The sequence below is a fragment of the Limulus polyphemus genome, unplaced genomic scaffold (genome assembly GCF_000517525.1).
Source record: "Limulus polyphemus unplaced genomic scaffold, Limulus_polyphemus-2.1.2 Scaffold12024, whole genome shotgun sequence".
NCBI classification, from domain to species: Eukaryota; Metazoa; Arthropoda; class Merostomata; order Xiphosura; family Limulidae; genus Limulus; species Limulus polyphemus.
In genome coordinates, this window is record NW_013677634.1 from 1 (window position 1) to 5391 (window position 5391).

Sequence of the window (5391 nt, forward strand, 5' to 3'; positions counted from 1 at the left end):
GATGAAGTAAAACTGGTAGACTTGGAGCCATCCGTAAAGATACTAGTATAGTCTGAGAAACTAGCTAGTTTCTCCTTGGCCAAGGATCAGTAATGTTTGAAATGGTTTTCATCCATAACAGCTGTAATAGATTTTAAGTAATTAGAAAATTAAAGATGGTTTAGGATTACTGATTGAAATTAAGGAGCATAGATTCGGGAATACTGGCTTCAGAAACATTAATTCTTTCCATAAGGGGTCAGTCAATTTGACCTACCTTGTAACCACAAAGTAACTATTAGTTTCCATACTATAACTTTTATTATGTTTTATGTATCTTCATAAAATGTGGCAAGCTTTCAGTAAACAATACAAGTATTTCATACAGAGAAAGTTAGATTTTTTAATTAAGTATTTTTCCTAAGGATTTGTTTGTGAATGTATGGAGTTAGTGTTGACTGCTTTGAGTGGAAAGTAATTTTCATGTTAAAATTAAAAATACTTTTCTTTTTCTGAAAATTTTAAAATTTCATTTGTATAACCTCTAAAATCCCCTAAAAAAATATCAAAAGTTTTTGTGTTTTTTCAGTTAAACTATATATTTTATATGTTATTTTCTTTAACACTACATGGACTTAGTCAATTTGACTAACCTCGTAACCGCCATAAAATACGAAATAAATCTAAATTATAATTTTTTCTTTATAGAAAAGATAGGAATAAATGGTAAGATATTTACATACATTAATTGAACATCATCTTTTGACCTATATTATTTGGAATCAGCACTCTGATATTAGGTTTGAATTTTATATCAGCATATTTGTAATCTTGGATACTTGAAATCTGGCTGTTAGCTCTTAAACGTTTTTAGAAAGATCTTGAATTTAAAGTGATCTCGTTGAAAGATGTAATGGTATTCCAGAGTGCTTTATGTTTTTGATCTTTAGCTATCAAATTGTTTTAGTTTTTTCTACCTGTTGGAAAAAATATCTTGATTGCATATTATATGACCTGCAATTGTTGGTAGTTATCAAAAAACATTTACTTAGATTAAGTCTTGAGATGAAAACTCAAATGTATAAATGTTCAGACTTGTTAGGACCTTGAACAGAAGATCGAGTGTATAATGTTCAGACTTGTTAGGACCTTGAACAGAAGATCGAGTGTAGAATGTTCAGACTTGTTAGGACCTTGAACAGAAGATCGAGTGTAGAACGTTCAGACTTGTTAGGATCTCAAACAGAAGAACCAATGTAGATTGTTCAGACTTGTTAGGACCTCGAACAGAAGATTGAGTATAGGTATGGCTGGGGAAACAGTTTGTTGAAATCTAGAAAAACATTCTGATGTATGTAGGGGATATATTAATTTGTTTTTAAAACATTCTGATGTATGTAGGTGAATGTATTAATTTGTTTTTATTTGTTTTTTCAGCAAGAACTGTTACGTTTTCCAAAACTTCATGAGAAGATTGTAGACGTAGTTACCCATCTGTTACGTCGGCGCCTGCCACCAACTAACTCAATGGTACTGCTGTATTGTCATCTATTTTAAACAATTTTTTAAACTTTATATAGTTACCCAACTGTTAAGTTGGTGCCTGCCACCAGCTAACTCAATGGTACTGCTGTATTGTCATCTATTTTAAACAATTTTTTAAACTTTATATAGTTACCCGTCTGTTAAGTTGGTGCCTGCCACCAGCTAACTCAATGGTACTGCTATATTGACATCCATTTTAAATAATTTTTTAAACTTTATATAGTTACCCGTCTGTTAAGTTGGTGCCTGCCACCAGCTAACTCAATGGTACTGCTGTATTGACATCCATTTTAAATAATTTTTTAAACTTTATATAGTTACCCGTCTGTTAAGTTGGTGCCTGCCACCAGCTAACTCAATGGTACTGCTATATTGACATCCATTTTAAATAATTTTTTAAACTTTATATAGTTACCCAACTGTTACGTTAGTGCCTGCCACCAACTAACTCAATGGTACTGCTGTATTGACATCTATTTCAAAAAAATTTTTAAACTATATAGTTACCCGTCTGTTACATGCAGCTTAAAATGCAAACAATTCTTTTAATCATGCAAAAATTTACATAATAAATGCATTTAATTCTAATGTAATAATTTATCTATAATAAATGCAATTAATACCACCCATAACAGGTGCTGTAGTACATCAGAATTTCATCCATAACAGGTGCTGTAGTACATCAGAATTTCACCCATAACAGGTGCTGTAGTACATCAGAAATTAACTACAACATAATGTTTGACAGAAGTACCTGGATACTAAAAACACTGAGGTTAGAGACATTAACTACAACATAATGTATGACAAAAGTACCTGGATACTAAAAACACTGAGGTTAGAGACATTAACTACAACATAATGTACAACAAGATACTGTTAACACTGAGGTTAGAGACATTAACTACAACATAATGTACAACAAGATACTATTGTTTAAAAAGAACTTGTTTTTTGTAGACATGATAAGATTAGTGGTGACATTTTTCTTATGGTGAACCCACTAACACTCCCAAGGATACACAATATTGTGCTTAAATTCGTTACAACAGTTGCTTGTAAAGTAGAGCTCGTGTTATAAGACCAAAGTCCATCTCGTTTGTCCAAGTGCCTACTGTGGTGTATCATTACTGGTCACTTCCTGAAGGGTACCTTGTTTTCACAAACAATGATTCTGACAAGCCAGTTGTGTGGCACATCAGAATTCCTACATAGTTTTTAGATATTGGTATTATGTTCTACAAATTAATAAAGTCAAATGACTGAATATAGAATACTTAACAATATAATTGTATCTCAGTTAGGCTCCTATTGACACATTAACTAACTCATATTTCAAACCTGAACACACTTTCACTTCACTATTTAATTGTCGTTATTGTTAATTAGTTGGTCCACTTATAATAAGTGTGTGTGTGTGTATATATATCAGGGTATAATTATAAGAGGTGTTTTATATTTTAACTCTGTTTTGGAACACGTGACAAATATAATTATAATAATTCTTTGCCGGCATGTAAGAGGCATTCAAATTACAACAACTTTTATTGCATCAAATAACTTATATAAATAGTGTTTTGACCACTGTTATGTTTGTTGTATCCAGCTTGCCTAAAAAGCTATGAATTGAACAAAATGTATCATCGATGTGACAAATATAGTATGGGTGGAATACTGTTATTATACATTCTTTTAATTTGTGAAAATCCCTAAGGGACTAAATAAGGAATATAGTGTTAAAAATGTAATAGCCCTACTATTAATGCCTTATGACAAGTATGGCATTAGTAGATGTGGCTAGATGAATTTAGAATGTGTGTACAGTTATTTAAGGTTATTTAAGACATTTGTGTGTATGTGTTTTATAAATTGAAAAAAAAAAATTTGAATTTCAAATGTTGGTGTTTTAAAACTATACCTTTTTTTTGTAATATTAATGAAGTATTTCACTTGTGGTATGGTAAGCCATTGCTGCAACATGATCTTCTGACATTATTTTAATTGTAAAATTATATACATATTATTTAAAATGTATCTACTCTTTCAGTAGTTGTAATAGTTCTAAACTCTACATAAGCATTGAATCATGAATGTTTTTATTTGTACTTTTGGATGTTATAGGGCCAAACACTTCTGCAAATCATCACCAAGTTTGCATCAGCATATTGTTCGACAATTGAAGGTACGGCAAAAAATATTGAAACCACAGAACTTTGTGGAGGTGCTAGAATCTGCTATATTTTTCATGAGACATTTGGACGCACATTAGATTCCATTGATCCTCTCGGAGGCCTTACTACCCTTGATATTCTTACAGCTATCAGGAATGCCACAGTGGGTTTATTTTGTAATTTAGGTTACATTAAAAACATCTTTAAATTATTTTTTGGAATAACATAGATAATAATAATTAGATTGAAAAGTTATAAAAACTAACAAAAGAAATTCTTCACAGCAATATGATCACGGTTTGGTTGTTGAATAAGGCATCATTCGATTTAATATTCTACAAGTTTCTTAAATATGAGGCTTTCCCTAAAACATTAGCACATGCAGAAGATGTTTTAATCTTTAATTCTGGTTTTCCTTAGGGTCCTCGACCTGCACTCTTTGTACCTGAAGTTTCATTTGAGCTGCTTGTAAAGCGACAAATCAGAAGACTTGAAGAGCCTAGTCTACGATGTATCGAATTAGTTCATGAGGAGATGCAAAGAATAATTCAGCACTGTGGTACAGAAGTTCAGGTGAGTAAATGTCCGTGATAGAAACTCAAATGTTTCAGTACTTGGTGCACAATTGCACCCATAACAGGTGCTGTAGTACATCAGAATTGCACCCATAACAGGTGCTGTAGTACATCAGAATTGCGTCTCTAACCTCAGTGTTTTTAGTATCCAGGTACTTCTGTCAAACATTATGTTGTAGTTAATGTCTCTAACCTCAGTGTTTTTATTATAGCTATGATTTTGTATCATTGGTAATTCCATTAAAAACTTACATGTTACTATTATTATCTTTGATTTGCGGGTATTTTTTGTAAAAAGTTTTAAATAAGTTAACATCACTGTTTTGATTCTTATAATTTGTTTTTAATGTCCATCCTACATTATTTCTGAACAGTTTGTGTTATTTTTTGTTGGGGGGCATCACTAACAATAGGACCATCACAACTTCACTGTGTTAACAATTGTGGATGTACGTATATTTTCAGAGTGCAGCTCAAGTCACCCTTCTCATGTCAGAAATTACCACATGTTAATTTACAGATTCTCTGTATATGTGGTATTCACTATCATTAAAAGTCTGCAGAAATATTCATCTTTAACGGGTTACCAAAAACATTATTCCATAGGACTGTGCAACAAGTATGCATTAATAGTCATAAAACAAAAGCACAAATAACACTCATTAGTTCTGTCACTGCTCTTGTACTTGTTTTAATAATAATAATAATAATAGTAACATGTAAGTTTTTAATGGAATTACCAATGATACAAAATCATAGCTATAATTTTAATAATAATGATAATAGTAACATGTAAGTTTTAATGGAATTACCAATGATACAAAATCATAGCTATAATTTTAATAATAATAATAATAGTAACATGTAAGTTTTAATGGAATTACCAATGATACAAAATCATAGCTGTAATTTTAATAAGAATAATAATAGTAACATGTAAGTTTTAATGGAATTACCAATGATACAAAATCATACCTATAATTTTAATAAGAATAATAATAGTAACATGTAAGTTTTAATGGAATTACCAATGATACAAAATCATACCTATAATTTTAATAAGAATAATAATAGTAACATGTAAGTTTTAATGGAATTACCAATGATACAAAATCATACCT

At 30.7% G+C, this 5391-nt stretch overlaps 1 long non-coding RNA gene across 1 annotated transcript in view; it reads left to right on the forward strand.

The window, feature by feature from the left end:
• The first annotated feature begins 1411 nt into the window (after positions 1–1411).
• LOC111083906 overlaps positions 1412–5391 on the forward strand; it is a 9153-nt gene continuing 5173 nt past the window's right edge. Inside the window, exon 1 of the long non-coding RNA XR_002609301.1 lies at positions 1412–1509. This is a non-coding gene — a long non-coding RNA (uncharacterized LOC111083906). The remainder of the gene's footprint in view (positions 1510–5391) is intronic.